General features: G+C 40.3%; 1 protein-coding gene and 14 non-coding genes across 17 annotated transcripts in view; 14 read left to right on the top strand and 1 right to left on the bottom strand.

The window, feature by feature from the left end:
* The window catches only part of LOC134846984 (xaa-Pro aminopeptidase ApepP-like), a 172,784-nt gene that overhangs the window by 91,126 nt on the left and 62,278 nt on the right, over window positions 1-19,380 (bottom strand). The gene's annotated exons all lie outside the window — the stretch shown is intronic.
* On the top strand, window positions 165-237 carry Trnar-ucg (transfer RNA arginine (anticodon UCG)). Its single transcript has one exon. It is a non-coding gene; the product is annotated as a tRNA-Arg (tRNA).
* Window positions 1,400-1,472, top strand: Trnar-ucg (transfer RNA arginine (anticodon UCG)). Its single transcript has one exon. It is a non-coding gene; the product is annotated as a tRNA-Arg (tRNA).
* On the top strand, window positions 1,647-1,719 carry Trnar-ucg (transfer RNA arginine (anticodon UCG)). The gene has a single exon. It is a non-coding gene; the product is annotated as a tRNA-Arg (tRNA).
* Trnar-ucg (transfer RNA arginine (anticodon UCG)) lies at window positions 1,893-1,965 on the top strand. Its single transcript has one exon. It is a non-coding gene; the product is annotated as a tRNA-Arg (tRNA).
* Window positions 2,855-2,927, top strand: Trnar-ucg (transfer RNA arginine (anticodon UCG)). The gene has a single exon. It is a non-coding gene; the product is annotated as a tRNA-Arg (tRNA).
* Trnar-ucg (transfer RNA arginine (anticodon UCG)) lies at window positions 3,103-3,175 on the top strand. The gene has a single exon. It is a non-coding gene; the product is annotated as a tRNA-Arg (tRNA).
* Trnar-ucg (transfer RNA arginine (anticodon UCG)) lies at window positions 3,346-3,418 on the top strand. The gene has a single exon. It is a non-coding gene; the product is annotated as a tRNA-Arg (tRNA).
* Trnar-ucg (transfer RNA arginine (anticodon UCG)) lies at window positions 3,592-3,664 on the top strand. Its single transcript has one exon. It is a non-coding gene; the product is annotated as a tRNA-Arg (tRNA).
* Trnar-ucg (transfer RNA arginine (anticodon UCG)) lies at window positions 4,822-4,894 on the top strand. Its single transcript has one exon. It is a non-coding gene; the product is annotated as a tRNA-Arg (tRNA).
* Window positions 7,028-7,101, top strand: Trnac-aca (transfer RNA cysteine (anticodon ACA)). Its single transcript has one exon. It is a non-coding gene; the product is annotated as a tRNA-Cys (tRNA).
* Trnar-ucg (transfer RNA arginine (anticodon UCG)) lies at window positions 8,256-8,328 on the top strand. The gene has a single exon. It is a non-coding gene; the product is annotated as a tRNA-Arg (tRNA).
* Trnar-ucg (transfer RNA arginine (anticodon UCG)) lies at window positions 10,004-10,075 on the top strand. Its single transcript has one exon. It is a non-coding gene; the product is annotated as a tRNA-Arg (tRNA).
* Trnar-ucg (transfer RNA arginine (anticodon UCG)) lies at window positions 11,482-11,554 on the top strand. The gene has a single exon. It is a non-coding gene; the product is annotated as a tRNA-Arg (tRNA).
* Window positions 11,964-12,036, top strand: Trnar-ucg (transfer RNA arginine (anticodon UCG)). Its single transcript has one exon. It is a non-coding gene; the product is annotated as a tRNA-Arg (tRNA).

Genomic DNA, 19,380 nt, shown 5'->3' with positions numbered 1-19,380 from the left:
TTTTTGAGAAGGTAAACTCAGATAACGCACAGCAGATAAAACATAATGATTGACAGCAAGGAACTTCTCCGCTAGCTAATGTTTCAGAAAAATTTACTCATGCAAGCAGTAAAACAACGGCAGCCAGAGCATTTTAAATCTACCCATTTCGAAATACTTGCATTGGCCGCATGGCCTAATGGATAAGGCGTCTGACTTCGAATCAGAAGTTTGGGGGTTCGAATCCCTCTGTGGTCGACTTTTCATTTTTTGAGAAGGTAATTTCCGATTATGCACACCAGATAAGAACATCATGATTGACAGCAAAAAACTACAGCGCTAAATTTTCCCAAAAATTTGCTCATCTTAGCAGTAAAACAACGGCATCCAGAGCATTTTAAATCTACCCATTTCGAAAAGCTTCCAACGGCCGCATGGCCTAACGGATAAGGCGTCTGACTTCGAATCAGAAGATTGGGGCTTCGAATCCCTTGTGGTCGACTTTTCATTTGTTGAGAAGGTAAATTCAGATACGGCACAGCAGATGAAACATAATGATTGACAGCAAGGAACTTCTCCGCTAGCTAATGTTTCAGAAAAATTTGCTCATCTAAGCAGGACAACAACGGCATCTTGAGCATTTCAAATCTACACATTTCGAAAACCTCCCAACGGCCGCATGGCCTTACGGATAAGTCGTCTGACTTCGAATCAGAAGATTGGGGGTTCGAATCCCTCTGTGGTCCACTTTTCAATTTTTGACAAGGTAATTTCGGAATATGCAGAGCAGATAAAAACATCATATCATGATTGACAGCAAGGAACTTCTCCGCTAAGTAATTTTTCAAAAAAATTTGCTCATCTTAGCAGTAAAACAACGGCAGCCAGAGCGTTTTAAATCTACCCATTTCGAAAACATTTCAATGGCCCAATGGATTAACGGATAAGGCGTCTGACTTCGAATCAGAAGATTGGGGGTTCGACTCCCTCTGTGGTCAATTTTTTTATTTTTTGAGAAGGTAATTTCCGATTATGCACAACAGATAAAAACATCATGATTGACAGCAAAAAACTTCTGCGCTAACAAAATTTTCCCGAAAATTTGCTCATCTTAGCAGTAAAACAACGGCATCCAGAGCATTTTAAATCTACCCATTTCGAAAACCTTCCAACGGTCGCATGGCCTAACGGATAAGGCGTCTGACTTCGAATCAGAAGATTTGTGGTTCGAATCCCTCTGTGGTCGACTTTTCATTTTTTTGAGAAGATAAATTCAGATAACGCACAGCAGATAAAACATAATGATTGACAGCAAGGAACTTCTCCGCTAGCTAATGTTTCAGAAAAATTTGCTCATCCAAGCAGTAAAACAACGGAAGCCAGAACAGTTTAAATCTACCCATTTCGAAAACCTTTCAAAGGCCGCATGGCGTAACGGATAAGGCGTCTGACTTCGAATCAGAAGATTGGGGGTTCGAATCCCTCTGTGGTCGAATTTTCATTTTTTGAGGAGGTAATTTCCGATTATGCACACCAGATAAAAACATCATGATTGACAGCAAAAAACTTCTGCGCCAACTAATTTTTTCCAAAAATTTGCTCATCTTAGCAGTAAAACAACGGCATCCAGAGCATTTTAAATCTACCCATTTCGAAAGGCTTCCAACGGCCGCATGGCCTAACGGATAAGGCGTCTAACTTCGAATCAGAAGATTGGGGGTTCGAATCCCTCTGTGGTCGACTTTTCATTTTTTGAGAAGGTAAATTCAGATAACGCACAGCAGATAAAACATAATGATTGACAGCAAGGAACTTCTCCGCTAGCTAATGTTTCAGAAAAATTTACTCATGCAAGCAGTAAAACAATGGCAGCCAGAGCATTTTAAATCTACCCATTTCGAAATACTTGCATTGGCCGCATGGCCTAATGGATAAGGCGTCTGACTTCGAATCAGAAGTTTGGGGGTTCGAAGCCCTCTGTGGTCGACTTTTCATTTTTTGAGAAGGTAATTTCCGATTATGCACACCAGATAAGAACATCATTATTGACAGCAAAAAACTACAGCGCTAAATTTTCCCAAAAATTTGCTCATCTTAGCAGTGAAACAACGGCATCCAGAGCATTTTAAATCTACCCATTTCGAAAAGCTTCCAACGGCCGCATGGCCTAACGGATAAGGCGTCTGACTTCGAATCAGAAGATTGGGGCTACGAATCCCTTGTGGTCGACTTTTCAATTGTTGAGAAGGTAAATTCAGATACGGCACAGCAGATGAAACATAATGATTGACAGCAAGGAACTTCTCCGCTAGCTAATGTTTCAGAAAAATTTGCTCATCTAAGCAGGACAACAACGGCATCTTGAGCATTTCAAATCTACACATTTCGAAAACCTCCCAACGGCCGCATGGCCTTACATCAGAAGATTGGGGGTTCGAATCCCTCTGTGGTCCACTTTTCATTTTTTGACAAGGTAAATTCGGAATATGCAGAGCAGATAAAAACATCATGATTGACAGCAAGGAACTTCTCCGCTAAGTAATTTTTCAAAAAAATTTGCTCATCTTAGCAGTAAAACAACGGCAGCCAGAGCGTTTTAAATCTACCCATTTCGAAACCATTTCAATGGCCGAATGGGCTAACGGATAAGGCGTCTGACTTCGAATCAGAAGATTGGGGGTTCGACTACCTCTGTGGTCAATTTTTTTATTTTTTGAGAAGGTAATTTCCGATTATGCACAACAGATAAAAACATCATGATTGACAGCAAAAAACTTCTGCGCTAACTAAATTTTCCCAAAGTATTGCTCATCTTAGCAGTAAAACAACGGCATCCAGAGCATTTTAAATCTACCCATTTTAAAACCCTTCCAACGGCCGCATGGCCTAACGGATAAGGCGTCTGACTTCGAATCAGAAGATTGGGGGTTCGAATCCCTCTGTGGTCGACTTTTCATTTTTTGAGAAGGTAAATTCAGATAACGCACAGCACATAAAACATAATGATTGACAGCAAGGAACTTCTCCGCTAGCTAATGTTTCAGAAAAAAAATTACTCATGCAAGCAGTAAAACAACGGCAGCCAGAGCATTTTAAATCTACCCATTTCGAAATACTTGCAATGGCCGCATGGCCTAATGGATAAGGCGTCTGACTTCGAATCAGAAGTTTGGGGGTTCGAATCCCTCTGTGGTCGACTTTTCATTTTTTGAGAAGGTAATTTCCGATTATGCACACCAGATAAGAACATCATGATTGACAGCAAAAAACTACAGCGCTAAATTTTCCCAAAAATTTGCTCATCTTAGCAGTAAAACAACGGCATCCAGAGCATTTTAAATCTACCCATTTCGAAAAGCTTCCAACGGCCGCATGGCCTAACGGATAAGGCGTCTGACTTCGAATCAGAAGATTGGGGGTTCGAATCCCTCTGTGGTCGACTTTTCATTTTTTGAGAAGGTAAATTCAGATAACGCACAGCAGATAAAACATAATGATTGACAGCAAGGAACTTCTCCGCTAGCTAATGTTTCAGAAAAATTTACTCATGCAAGCAGTAAAACAACGGCAGCCAGAGCATTTTAAATCTACCCATTTCGAAATACTTGCATTGGCCGCATGGCCTAATGGATAAGGCGTCTGACTTCGAATCAGAAGTTTGGGGGTTCGAATCCCTCTGTGGTCGACTTTTCATTTTTTGAGAAGGTAATTTCCGATTATGCACACCAGATAAGAACATCATGATTGACAGCAAAAAACTACAGCGCTAAATTTTCCCAAAAATTTGCTCATCTTAGCAGTAAAACAACGGCATCCAGAGCATTTTAAATCTACCCATTTCGAAAAGCTTCCAACGGCCGCATGGCCTAACGGATAAGGCGTCTGACTTCGAATCAGAAGATTGGGGCTTCGAATCCCTTGTGGTCGACTTTTCATTTGTTGAGAAGGTAAATTCAGATACGGCACAGCAGATGAAACATAATGATTGACAGCAAGGAACTTCTCCGCTAGCTAATGTTTCAGAAAAATTTGCTCATCTAAGCAGGACAACAACGGCATCTTGAGCATTTCAAATCTACACATTTCGAAAACCTCCCAACGGCCGCATGGCCTTACGGATAAGTCGTCTGACTTCGAATCAGAAGATTGGGGGTTGGAATCCCTCTGTGGTCCACTTTTCAATTTTTGACAAGGTAATTTCGGAATATGCAGAGCAGATAAAAACATCATGATTGACAGCAAGGAACTTCTCCGCTAAGTAATTTTTCAAAAAAATTTGCTCATCTTAGCAGTAAAACAACGGCAGCCAGAGCGTTTTAAATCTACCCATTTCGAAAACATTTCAATGGCCCAATGGATTAACGGATAAGGCGTCTGACTTCGAATCAGAAGATTGGGGGTTCGACTCCCTCTGTGGTCAATTTTTTTATTTTTTGAGAAGGTAATTTCCGATTATGCACAACAGATAAAAACATCATGATTGACAGCAAAAAACTTCTGCGCTAACAAAATTTTCCCGAAAATTTGCTCATCTTAGCAGTAAAACAACGGCATCCAGAGCATTTTAAATCTACCCATTTCGAAAACCTTCCAACGGTCGCATGGCCTAACGGATAAGGCGTCTGACTTCGAATCAGAAGATTTGTGGTTCGAATCCCTCTGTGGTCGACTTTTCATTTTTTTGAGAAGATAAATTCAGATAACGCACAGCAGATAAAACATAATGATTGACAGCAAGGAACTTCTCCGCTAGCTAATGTTTCAGAAAAATTTGCTCATCCAAGCAGTAAAACAATGGAAGCCAGAACAGTTTAAATCTACCCATTTCGAAAACCTTTCAAAGGCCGCATGGCGTAACGGATAAGGCGTCTGACTTCGAATCAGAAGATTGGGGGTTCGAATCCCTCTGTGGTCGAATTTTCATTTTTTGAGGAGGTAATTTCCGATTATGCACACCAGATAAAAACATCATGATTGACAGCAAAAAACTTCTGCGCCAACTAAATTTTTCCAAAAATTTGCTCATCTTAGCAGTAAAACACGGCATCCAGAGCATTTTAAATCTACCCATTTCGAAAACCTAACGGCCGCATGGCTTAACGGATAAGGCGTCTGACTTCGAAACGGCAGAATCGGAGTTCGAATCCCTCTGTGGTCGACTTTTCATTTTTTGAAAAGATAAATTCAGATAACGCACAGTAGATAAAAAATAGTGATTGACAGCAAGGAACTTCTCCGCTAGCTAATGTTTCAGAAAAATTTGCTCATCCAAGAAGGAAAACAACGCCATCTTGAGCATTTCAAATCTACACATTTCGACACTTTCCAACAGTCGCATGGCCTAACGGATAAGGCGTCTGACTTCGAATAAAAAAATTGGGAGTTCGAAACCCACTGTGGTCGAATTTTCATTTCTTGAGAAGGTTATTTCGGATTAGGCACAGCGGTTAAATCATCATGATTGATAGCAAGGAACTTCTCCGCTACGTAATTTTTCAAAAAAATTTGCTCATCTTAGCAGTAAAACAACGGCAGCCAGAGCATTTTAAGTCTACCCATTTCGAAACATTTCAATGGCCAAATGGCTTAACGGATAAGGCGTCTGACTTCGAATCAGAAGATTGGAGGTTCCAATCCCTCTTTGGTCGAATTTTCATTTTTTGAGAAGGTAATTTCCGATTATGCACACCAGATAAAAACATCATGATTGACAGCAAAATACTTCTGCGCTAACTAAATTTTAACAAAAATTTGCTCATCTTAGCAGTAAAACAACGGCATCCAGAGCATCTTAAATCTACCCATTTTGAAAAACATTTCAACGGCCGCACGGCCTAACAGATAAGGCGTCTAACTTCGAATCAGAAAATTGGGTTTCGAATCCCTCTGTGGTCGACTTTTCATTTTTTGAGAAGGTAAATTCAGATACGGCACAGCAGATGAAACATAATGATTGACAGCAAGGAACTTCTCCGCTAGCTAATGTTTCAGAAAAATTTGCTCATCTAAGCAGGACAACAACGGCATCCAGAGCATTTTAAATCTACCCATTTCGAAAACCTAACGGCCGCATGGCTTAACGGATAAGGCGTCTGACTTCGAAACGGCAGAATCGGAGTTCGAATCCCTCTGTGGTCGACTTTTCATTTTTTGAAAAGATAAATTCAGATAACGCACAGTAGATAAAAAATAGTGATTGACAGCAAGGAACTTCTCCGCTAGCTAATGTTTCAGAAAAATTTGCTCATCCAAGAAGGAAAACAACGCCATCTTGAGCATTTCAAATCTACACATTTCGACACTTTCCAACAGTCGCATGGCCTAACGGATAAGGCGTCTGACTTCGAATAAAAAAATTGGGAGTTCGAAACCCACTGTGGTCGAATTTTCATTTCTTGAGAAGGTTATTTCGGATTAGGCACAGCGGTTAAATCATCATGATTGATAGCAAGGAACTTCTCCGCTACGTAATTTTTCAAAAAAATTTGCTCATCTTAGCAGTAAAACAACGGCAGCCAGAGCATTTTAAGTCTACCCATTTCGAAACATTTCAATGGCCAAATGGCTTAACGGATAAGGCGTCTGACTTCGAATCAGAAGATTGGAGGTTCCAATCCCTCTTTGGTCGAATTTTCATTTTTTGAGAAGGTAATTTCCGATTATGCACACCAGATAAAAACATCATGATTGACAGCAAAATACTTCTGCGCTAACTAAATTTTAACAAAAATTTGCTCATCTTAGCAGTAAAACAACGGCATCCAGAGCATCTTAAATCTACCCATTTTGAAAAACATTTCAACGGCCGCACGGCCTAACAGATAAGGCGTCTAACTTCGAATCAGAAAATTGGGTTTCGAATCCCTCTGTGGTCGACTTTTCATTTTTTGAGAAGGTAAGTTCAGATAACGCGCAGCAGATAAAACATAATGATTGACAGCAAGGAACTTCTCCGCTAGCTAATATTTCAGAAAAAATTGCTCATGCAAGCAGTAAAACAACAACAGCCAGAGCATTTTAAATCTACCCATTTCGAAAACCTTTCAATCGCCTCATGGCCTAACGGATAAGGCGTCTGACTACAAATCAGAAGATTGGGGGTTCGAATCCCTCTGTGGTCGAATTTTCATTTTTTGAGAACGTATTTTCCGATTATGCACACCAGATAAAAACATGATTGACAGCAAAATATTTCTGCGCTAACTAAATTTTCCCAAAAATTTGCTCATCTTAGCAGTAAAACAACGGCATCCAGAGCTTTTTAAATCTACCCATTTCGCAAACCTTCCAACGGCAGCATGGCCTAACGGATAAGGCGTCTGACTTCGAATAAAAAAATTGGGAGTTCGAAACCCACTGTGGTCGAATTTTCATTTCTTGAGAAGGTTATTTCGGATTAGGCACAGCGGTTGAAAACATCATGATTGATAGCAAGGAACTTCTCCGCTAAGTAATATTTCAAAAAAATTTGCTCATTTTAGCAGTAAAACAACGGCAGCCAGAGCAGTTTAAATCTACCCATTTCGAAACCTTTCAATGGCCGAATGGCTTAACGGATAAGGCGTCTGACTTCGAATCAGAAGATTGGAGGTTCCAATCCCTCTGTGGTCGAATTTTCATTTTTTGAGAAGGTAATTTCCGATTATGCACACCAGATAAAAACATCATGATTGACAGCAAAAAACTTCTGCGCCAACTAAATTTTCCCAAAAATTTGCTCATCTTAGCAGTAAGACAACGGCATCCAGAGCATATTAAATCTACCCATTTTGAAAACCTTTCAGCGGCCGCATGGCCTAACGGATAAGGCGTCTAACTTCAAATCAGAAGATTGGGTTTCGAATCCCTCTGTGGTCGACTTTTCATTTTTTGAGAAGGTAATTTCCGATTATGCACACCAGATAAAAACATCATGATTGACAGCAAAAAACTTCTGCGCTAACTAAATTTTCCCAAAAATTTGCTCATCTTAGCAGTAAGACAACGGCATCCAGAGCATATTAAATCTACCCATTTTGAAAACCTTTCAGCGGCCGCATGGCCTAACGGATAAGGCGTCTAACTTCGAATCAGAAGATTGGGTTTCGAATCCCTCTGTGGTCGACTTTTCATTTTTTGAGAAGGTAAATTCAGATAACGCGCAGCAGATAAAACATAATGATTGACAGCAAGGAACTTCTCCGCTAGCTAATATTTCAGAAAAATTTGCTCATGCAAGCAGTAAAACAACAACAGCCAGAGCATTTTAAATCTACCCATTTCGAAAACCTTCCAACGGCCGCATGGCCTAACGGATAAGGCGTCTGACTTCGAATCAGAAGATTGGGGGTTCGAATCCCTCTGTGGTCGAATTTTCATTTTTTGAGAAGGTATTTTCCGATTATGCACACCAGATAAAAACATCATGATTGACAGCAAAATACTTCTGCGCTAACTAAATTTTCCCAAAAATTTGCTCATCTTAGCAGTAAAACAACGGCATCCAGAGCTTTTTAAATCTACCCATTTCGAAAACCTTCCAACGGCAGCATGGCCTAACGGATAAGGCGTCTGACTTCGAATAAAAAAATTGGGAGTTCGAAACCCACTGTGGTCGAATTTTCATTTCTTGAGAAGGTTATTTCGGATTAAGCACAGCGGTTGAAAACATCATGATTGATAGCAAGGAACTTCTCCGCTAAGTAATGTTTCAAAAAAATTTGCTCATTTTAGCAGTAAAACAACGGCAGCCAGAGCAGTTTAAATCTACCCATTTCGAAACCTTTCAATGGCCGAATGGCTTAACGGATAAGGCGTCTGACTTCGAATCAGAAGATTGGAGGTTCCAATCACTCTATGGTCGAATTTTCATTTTTTGAGAAGGTAATTTCCGATTATCCACACCAGATAAAAACATCATGATTGACAGCAAAAAACTTCTGCGCTAACTAAATTTTCCCAAAAATTTGCTCATCTTAGCAGTAAGACAACGGCATCCAGAGCATCTTAAATCTACCCATTTTGAAAACCTTTCAGCGGCCGCATGGCCTAACGGATAAGGCGTCTAACATCGAATCAGAAGATTGGATTTCGAATCCCTCTGTGGTCGACTTTTCATTTTTTGAGAAGGTAAATTCAGATAACGCGCAGCAGATAAAAACATCATGATTGACAGCAAGGAACTTCTCCGCTAGCTAATATTTCAGAAAAATTTGCTCATGCAAGCAGTAAAACAACAACAGCCACAGCATTTTAAATCTACCCATTTCGAAAACCTTCCAACGGCCGCATGGCCTAACGGATAAGGCGTCTGACTTCGAATCAGAAGATTTGTGGTTCGAATCAGAAGATTTGTGGTTCGAATCCCTCTGTGGTCGACTTTTCATTTTTTGAGAAGGTAAATTCAGATAACGCGCAGCAGATAAAAACATCATGATTGACAGCAAGGAACTTCTCCGCTAGCTAATATTTCAGAAAAACTTGCTCATGCAAGCAGTAAAACAACAACAGCCAGAGCATTTTAAATCTACCCATTTCGAAAACCTTTCAATGGCCTCATTGCCTAACGGATAAGGCGTCTGACTTCGAATCATAAGATTGGGGGTTCGAATCCCTCTGTGGTCGACTTTTCATTTTTTGAGAAGGTAATTTCCGATTATGCACACCAGATAAAAACATCATGATTGACAGCAAGGAACTTCTCCGCTAGCTATTATTTCAGAAAAATTTGCTCATGCAAACAGTAAAACAACAACAGCCAGAGCATTTTAAATCTACCCATTTCGAAAAGCTTCCAACGGCCGCATGGCCTAACGGATAAGGCGTCTGACTTCGAATCAGAATATTTGTGGTTCGAATCCCTCTGTGGTCGACTTTTCATTTTTTTGAGAAGATAAATTCAGATAACGCACAGCAGATAAAACATAATGATTGACAGCAAGGAACTTCTCCGCTAGCTAATATTTCCAAAAAATTTGCTCATGCAAGCAGTAAAACAACAACAGCCAGAGCATTTTAAATCTACCCATTTCGAAAACCTTTCATTGGCCTCATGGCCTAACGGATAAGGCGTCTGACTTCGAATCAGAAGATTGGGGTTCGAATCCCTCTGTGGTCGAATTTTCATTTTTTGAGAAGGTAATTTCCGATTATGCACACCAGATAAAAACATCATGATTGACAGCAAAATACTTCTGCGCTAACTAAATTTTCCCAAAAATTTGCTCATCTTAGCAGTAAAACAACGGCATCCAGAGCTTTTTAAATCTACCCATTTCGAAAACCTTCCAACGGCAGCATGGCCTAACGGATAAGGCGTCAGACTTCGAAGCAGAAGATTGGGGGTTCGAATCCCTCTGTGGTCGACTTTTCATTTTTTGAGAAGGTAAATTCAGATAACGCACAGCAGATAAAACATAATGATTGACAGCAAGGAACTTCTACGCTAGCTAATGCTTCAGAAAAATTGCTCAAGCAAGCAGTAAAACAACAACAGCCAGAGCATTTAAAATCTACCCATTTCGAAAACCATTCAATGGCCGCATGGCCTAACGGATAAGGCGTCTGACATCGAATCAGATGATTGGAGATTCGAATCCCTCTGTGGACGACTTTTCATTTTTTGAGAAGGTATTCTCAGATAATGCACATCAGATAAAAAGATAATGATTCACAGCAAGGAACTTCTCCGCTAGCTAACGTTTCAGAAAAATTTGCTCATCTAAGCAGGAAAACAACGGCATCTTGAGCAGTTCAAATCTAAACAATTCGACAGATACCAACATCCGCAAGGCCTAACGGATAAGGCGTCTGACTTCGAATCAGAAGATTAGGGGTTCGAATCCCTCTGTGGTCGACTTTTCATTTTTTGAGAAGATAAATTCAGATAGCGCACAGCAGATAAAACATACTGATTGACAGCAAGGAACTTCTCCGCTAGCTAATGTTTCAGAAAAAGTTGCTCATCCAAGCAGTAAAACAACGGAAGACAGAGCAGTTTAAATCTACCCATTTCAAAAACCTTTCAAAGGCCGCATGCCCTAACGGACAAGGCGTCTGACTTCGAATCAGAAGATTGGCGGTGCGAATCCCTCTGTGGTCGAATTTTATTTTTTGAGGAGGTAATTTCCGATTATGCACACCAGATAAAAACATCATGATTGACAGCAAAAAAACTTCTGCTCCAATTAAATTTTCCCAAAAATTTGCTCATCTTAGCAGTAAAATAACGGCATCCAGAGCATTTTAAATTTACCCATTTCGCAAACCTTCCAACGGCCGCATGGCCTAACGGATAACGCGTCTGACTTCGAATCAGAAGATTGGAGGTTCGAATCCCTCTGTGATCAAATTTTCATTTTTTGAGAAGGTAATTTCCGATTATGCACACCAGATAAAAAAAATCATGATTGACAGCAAAATACTTCTGCGCTAACTAAATTTTCCCAAAAAATTGCTCATCTTAGCACTAAAACAACGGCATCCAGAGCATTTTATATCTACTCACTTCGGAAACCTTCTAACGGCCGCATGGCCTAACGGATAAGGCGTCTAACTTCGAATCAGAAGATTGGGGGTTCGAATCCCTCTGTGGTCGACTTTTCATTTTTTGAGAAGGTAAATTCAGATAACGCACAGCAGATAAAACATAATGATTGACAGCAAGGAACTTCTCCGCTAGCTAATGTTTCGGAAAATTTGCTAATGCAAGCACGGCAGCCAGAGCATTTTAAATCTACCCATAACGACAACCTTTCAATGGCCGCATGGCCTAACGGATAAGGCATCTGACTTCGAATCAGATAATTGGAGGTTCGAATCTCTCTGTGGACGACTTTTCATTTTTTGAGAAGGTATTTTCAGATACTGCACAGCAGATAAAAAGATAATGATTGACAGCAAGGAACTTCTCCGCTACTTAGTGTTTCAGAAAAATTGCTCAAGCAAGCAGTAAAACAACAACAGCCAGAGCATTTAAAATCTACCCATAACGAAAACCTTTCAATGGCCGCATGGCCTAACGGATAAGGCATCTGACTTCGAATCAGATGATTGAGGGTTCGAATCCCTCTGTGGACGACTTTTCATTTTTTGAGAAGGTATTCTCAGATAATGCACATCAGATAAAAAGATAATGATTCACAGCAAGGAACTTCTCCGCTAGCTAACGTTTCAGAAAAATTTGCTCATCTAAGCAGGAAAACAACGGCATCTTGAGCAGTTCAAATCTACACAATTCGACAGATACCAACACCCGCAAGGCCCAACGGATAAAGCATCTACTTCGAATCAAAAGATTGGGAGTTCGAATCCCTCTATGGTCGAATTTTCTATTCTTGAGAAGGTAATTTCGGATTATGCACAGCAGATAAAAACAATGATTGACAGCAAGGAACTTCTCCTCTAGCTAATGCTTCAGAAAATTTGCTCATCTAAGCAGGAAAACAACGGCATCTTGAGCATTTCAAATCTACAAATTTCGAGACATTCCAGCAATCGCATGGACTAACGAATAAGGCGTCTGACTTCCAATCAAAAGATTGGGAGTTCGAATCCCTCTGTGGTCGACTTTTCATTTTTTGAGAAGGTATTTTCGGATTATGCACAGCAGATGAAAACATCATGATTGACAGCAAGGAAATTCTGCGCCAACTAATGTTGCAGCGGTTTCTTTTCGAATTGTGGAGATTGACGCGCACAACTTAACTTTCCCAAAAATTTTCTCATCTAAGAAGGAAAACAACAGCATCTTGAGCATTTCAAATCTACACATTTCGACACATTCCAACAGCCGCAAGGCCCAACGGATAAAGCGTCTACTTCGAATCAAAAGATTGGGAGTTCGAATCCCTCTATGGTCGAATTTTCGATTCTTGAGAAGGTAATTTCGGATTATGCACAGCAGATAAAAACATAATGATTGACAACAAGGAACTTCTCCGCTAGCTAATGCTTCAGAAAATTTGCTAATGCAAGCACGGCAGCCAGAGCATTTTAAATCTACCCATAACGAAAACCTTTCAATGGCCGCATGGCCTAACGGATAAGGCATCTGACTTCGAATCAGATTACTGGAGGTTCGAATCTCTCTGTGGACGACTTTTCATTTTTTGAGAAGGTATTTTCAGATACTGCACAGCAGATAAAAAGATAATGATTGACAGCAAGGAACTTCTCCGCTAGCTAATGTTTCAGAAAAATTGCTCAAGCAAGCAGTAAAACAACAACAGCCAGAGCATTTAAAATCTACCCATAACAAAAACCTTTCAATGGCCGCATGGCCTAACGGATAAGCCATCTGACTTCGAATCAGATGATTGGAGGTTCGAATCTCTCTGTGGACGACTTTTCATTTTTTGAGAAGGTATTTTCAGATAATGTACAGCAGATAAAAAGATAATGATTGACAGCAAGGAACTTCTCCGCTAGCTAACGTTTCAGAAAAATTTGCTCATCTAAGCAGGAAAACAACGGCATCTTGAGCATTTTATATCTACTCACTTCGGAAACCTTCTAACGGCCGCATGGCCTAACGGATAAGGCGTCTAACTTCGAATCAGAAGATTTGGGGTTCGAATCCCTCTGTGGTCGACTTTTCATTTTTTGAGAAGGTAAATTCAGATAACGCACAGCAGATAAAACATAATGATTGACAGCAAGGAACTTCTCCGCTAGCTAATGTTTCAGAAAATTTGCTAATGCAAGCACGGCAGCCAGAGCATTTTAAATCTACCCATAACGAAAACCTTTCAATGGCCGCATGGCCTAACGGATTAGGCATCTGACTTCGAATCAGATGATTGGAGGTTCGAATGTCTCTGTGGACGACTTTTCATTTTTTGAGGAGGTAATTTCCGATTATGCACAGCAGAAAAAAACATAATGATTGACAGCAAGGAACTTCTCCGCTAGCTAATGTTTCAGAAAATTTGCTAATGCAAGCACGGCAGCCAGAGCATTTTAAATCTACCCATTACGAAAACCTTTCAATGGCCGCATGGCCTAACGGATAAGGCGTCTAACTTCGAATCAGAAGATTTGGGGTTCGAATCCCTCTGTGGTCGACTTTTCATTTTTTGAGAAGGTAAATTCAGATAACGCACAGCAGATAAAACATAATGATTGACAGCAAGGAACTTCTCCGCTAGCTAATGTTTCAGAAAATTTGCTAATGCGAGCACGGCAGCCAGAGCATTTTAAATCTACCCATAACGAAAACCTTTCAATGGCCGCATGGCCTAACGGATAAGGCATCTGACTTCGAATCAGATTACTGGAGGTTCGAATCTCTCTGTGGACGACTTTTCATTTTTTGAGAAGGTATTTTCAGATACTGCACAGCAGATAAAAAGATAATGATTGACAGCAAGGAACTTCTCCGCTAGCTTATGTTTCAGAAAAATTGCTCAAGCAAGCAGTAAAACAGCAACAGCCAGAGCATTTAAAATCTACCCATAACGAAAACCTTTCAATGGCCGCATGGCCTAACGGATAAGCCATCTGACTTCGAATCAGATGATTGGAGGTTCGAATCTCTCTGTGCACGACTTTTCATTTTTTGAGAAGGTATTTTCAGATAATGTACAGCAGATAAAAAGATAATGATTGACAGCAAGGAACTTCTCCGCTAGCTAACGTTTCAGAAAAATTTGCTCATCTTAGCAGGAAAACAACGGCATCTTGAGCATTTCATATCTACACATTTCGACACATTCCAACACCCGCAAGGCCCAACGGATAAAGCATCTACTTCGAATCAAAAGATTGGGAGTTCGAATCCCTCTATGGTCGAATTTTCTATTCTTGAGAAGGTAATTTCGGATTATGCACAGCAGATAAAAACAATGATTGACAGCAAGGAACTTCTCCTCTAGCTAATGCTTCAGAAAATTTGCTCATCTAAGCAGGAAAACAACGGCATCTTGAGCATTTCAAATCTACAAATTTCGACACATTCCAGCAGCCGCATGGACTAACGAATAAGGCGTCTGACTTCCAATCAAAAGATTGGGAGTTCGAGTCCCTCTGTGGTCGACTTTTCATTTTTGAGAAGGTATTTTCGGATTATGCACAGCAGATGAAAACATCATGATTGACAGCAAGGAAATTCTGCGCCAACTAATGTTGCAGCGGTTTCTTTTCGAATTGTGGAGATTGACGCGCACAACTAAACTTTCCCAAAAATTTTCTCATCTAAGAAGGAAAACAACAGCATCTTGAGCATTTCAAATCTACACATTTCGACACATTCCAACACCCGCAAGGCCCAACGGATAAAGCATCTACTTCGAATCAAAAGATTGGGAGTTCGAATCCCTCTATGGTCGAATTTTCTATTCTTGAGAAGGTAATTTCGGATTATGCACAGCAGATAAAAACAATGATTGACAGCAAGGAACTTCTCCTCTAGCTAATGCTTCAGAAAATTTGCTCATCTAAGCAGGAAAACAACGGCATCTTGAGCATTTCAAATCTAAAAATTTCGACACATTCCAGCAATCGCATGGACTAACGAATAAGGCGTCTGACTTCCAATCAAAAGATTGGGAGTTCGAATCCCTCTGTGGTCGACTTTTCATTTTTTGAGAAGGTATTTTCGGATTATGCACAGCAGATGAAAACATCATGATTGACAGCAAGGAAATTCTGCGCCAACTAATGTTGCAGCGGTTTCTTTTCGAATTGTGGAGATTGACGCGCACAACTTAACTTTCCCAAAAATTTTCTCATCTAAGAAGGAAAACAACAGCATCTTGAGCATTTCAAATCTACACATTTCGACACATTCCAACAGCCGCAAGGCCCAACGGATAAAGCGTCTACTTCGAATCAAAAGATTGGGAGTTCGAATCCCTCTATGGTCGAAATTTCGATTCTTGAGAAGGTAATTTCGGATTATGCACAGCAGATAAAAACATAATGATTGACAACAAGGAACTTCTCCGCTAGCTAATGCTTCAGAAAATTTGCTAATGCAAGCACGGCAGCCAGAGCATTTTAAATCTACCCATAACGAAAACCTTTCAATGGCCGCATGGCCTAACGGATTAGGCATCTGACTTCGAATCAGATGATTGGAGGTTCGAATGTCTCTGTGGACGAGTTTTCATTTTTTGAGGAGGTAATTTCCGATTATGCACAGCAGAAAAAAACATAATGATTGACAGCAAGGAACTTCTCCTAGCTAATGTTTCAGAAAAATTTGCTCATCTAAGCAGAAAAACAACGGCATCTTGAGCATTTTATATCTACTCACTTCGGAAACCTTCTAACGGCCGCATGGCCTAACGGATAAGGCGTCTAACTTCGATTCAGAAGATTTGGGGTTCGAATCCCTCTGTGGTCGACTTTTCATTTTTTGAGAAGGTAAATTCAGATAACGCACAGCAGATAAAACATAATGATTGACAGCAAGGAACTTCTCCGCTAGCTAATGTTTCAGAAAATTTGCTAATGCAAGCACGGCAGCCAGAGCATTTTAAATCTACCCATAACGAAAACCTTTCAATGGCCGCATGGCCTAACGGATAAGGCATCTGACTTCGAATCAGATTACTGGAGGTTCGAATCTCTCTGTGGACGACTTTTCATTTTTTGAGAAGGTATTTTCAGATACTGCACAGCAGATAAAAAGATAATGATTGACAGCAAGGAACTTCTCCGCTAGCTAATGTTTCAGAAAAATTGCTCAAGCAAGCAGTAAAACAACAACAGCCAGAGCATTTAAAATCTACCCATAACGAAAACCTTTCAATGGCCGCATGGCCTAACGGATAAGCCATCTGACTTCGAATCAGATGATTGGAGGTTCGAATCTCTCTGTGGACGACTTTTCATTTTTTGAGAAGGTATTTTCAGATAATGTACAGCAGATAAAAAGATAATGATTGACAGCAAGGAACTTCTCCGCTAGCTAACGTTTCAGAAAAATTTGCTCATCTAAGCAGGAAAACAACGGCATCTTGAGCATTTTATATCTACTCACTTCGGAAACCTTCTAACGGCCGCATGGCCTAACGGATAAGGCGTCTAACTTCGAATCAGAAAATTTGGGGTTCGAATCCCTCTGTGGTCGACTTTTCATTTTTTGAGAAGGTAAATTCAGATAACGCACAGCAGATAAAACATAATGATTGACAGCAAGGAACTTCTCCGCTAGCTAATGTTTCAGAAAATTTGCTAATGCAAGCACGGCAGCCAGAGCATTTTAAATCTACCCATAACGAAAACCTTTCAATGGCCGCATGGCCTAACGGATTAGGCATCTGACTTCGAATCAGATGATTGGAGGTTCGAATGTCTCTGTGGACGACTTTTCATTTTTTGAGGAGGTAATTTCCGATTATGCACAGCAGAAAAAAACATAATGATTGACAGCAAGGAACTTCTCCGCTAGCTAATGTTTCAAAAAATTTGCTAATGCAAGCACGGCAGCCAGAGCATTTTAAATCTACCCATAACGAAAACCTTTCAATGGCCGCATGGCCTAACGGATAAGGCGTCTAACTTCGAATCAGAAGATTTGGGGTTCGAATCCCTCTGTGGTCGACTTTTCATTTTTTGAGAAGGTAAATTCAGATAACGCACAGCAGATAAAACATAATGATTGACAGCAAGGAACTTCTCCGCTAGCTAATGTTTCAGAAAAATTGCTAATGCGAGCACGGCAGCCAGAGCATTTTAAATCTACCCATAACGAAAACCTTTCAATGGCCGCATGGCCTAACGGATAAGGCATCTGACTTCGAATCAGATTACTGGAGGTTCGAATCTCTCTGTGGACGACTTTTCATTTTTTGAGAAGGTATTTTCAGATACTGCACAGCAGATAAAAAGATAATGATTGACAGCAAGGAACTTCTCCGCTAGCTAATGTTTCAGAAAAATTGCTCAAGCAAGCAGTAAAACAACAACAGCCAGAGCATTTAAAATCTACCCATAACGAAAACCTTTCAATGGCCGCATGGCCTAACGGATAAGCCATCTGACTTCGAATCAGATGATTGGAGGTTCGAATCTCTCTGTGCACGACTTTTCATTTTTTGAGAAGGTATTTTCAGATAATGTACAGCACATAAAAAGATAATGATTGACAGCAAGGAACTTCTCCGCTAGCTAACGTTTCAGAAAAATTTGCTCATCTTAGCAGGAAAACAACGGCATCTTGAGCATTTCAAATCTACACATTTCGACACATTCCAACACCCGCAAGGCCCAACGGATAAAGCATCTACTTCGAATCAAAAGATTGGGAGTTCGAATCCCTCTATGGTCGAATTTTCTATTCTTGAGAAGGTAATTTCGGATTATGCACAGCAGATAAAAACAATGATTGACAGCAAGGAACTTCTCCTCTAGCTAATGCTTCAGAAAATTTGCTCATCTAAGCAGGAAAACAACGGCATCTTGAGCATTTCAAATCTACAAATTTCGACACATTCCAGCAGCCGCATGGACTAACGAATAAGGCGTCTGACTTCCAATCAAAAGATTGGGAGTTCGAATCCCTCTGTGGTCGACTTTTCATTTTTGAGAAGGTATTTTCGGATTATGCACAGCAGATGAAAACATCATGATTGACAGCAAGGAAATTCTGCGCCAACTAATGTTGCAGCGGTTTCTTTTCGAATTGTGGAGATTGACGCGCACAACTAAACTTTCCCAAAAATTTTCTCATCTAAGAAGGAAAACAACAGCATCTTGAGCATTTCAAATCTACACATTTCAACACATTCCAACAGCCGCAAGGCCCAACGGATAAAGCGTCTACTTCGAATCAAAAGATTGGGAGTTCGAATCCCTCTATGGTCGAATTTTCGATTCTTGAGAAGGTAATTTCGGATTATGCACAGCAGATAAAAACATAATGATTGACAACAAGGAACTTCTCCGCTAGCTAATGCTTCAGAAAATTTGCTAATGCAAGCACGGCAGCCAGAGCATTTTAAATCTACCCATAACGAAAACCTTTCAATGGCCGCATGGACTAACGGATTAGGCATCTGACTTCGAATCAGATGATTGGAGGTTCGAATGTCTCTGTGGACGACTTTTTATTTTTTGAGAAGGTATTTTCAGATAATGTACAGCAGATAAAAAGATAATGATTGACAGCAAGGAACTTCTCCGCTAGCTAACGTTTCAGAAAAATTTGCTCATCTAAGCAGGAAAACAACGGCATCTTGAGCATTTCAAATCTACACATTTCGACACATTCCAACACCCGCAAGGCCCAACGGATAAAGCATCTACTTCGAATCAAAAGATTGGGAGTTCGAATCCCTCTATGGTCGAATTTTCTATTCTTGAGAAGGTAATTTCGGATTATGCACACCAGATAAAAACATCATGATTGACAGCAAGGAACTTCTCCGCTAGCTAATGTTTCAGAAAAATTGCTCAAGCAAGCAGTAAAACAACAAC

The sequence above is a fragment of the Symsagittifera roscoffensis genome, chromosome 5 (genome assembly GCF_963678635.1).
Source record: "Symsagittifera roscoffensis chromosome 5, txSymRosc1.1, whole genome shotgun sequence".
Taxonomy (NCBI): Eukaryota; Metazoa; Xenacoelomorpha; order Acoela; family Convolutidae; genus Symsagittifera; species Symsagittifera roscoffensis.
Note: the sequence above shows the minus strand (reverse complement) of the source record. Positions and strands in the feature narration are given on the sequence as shown.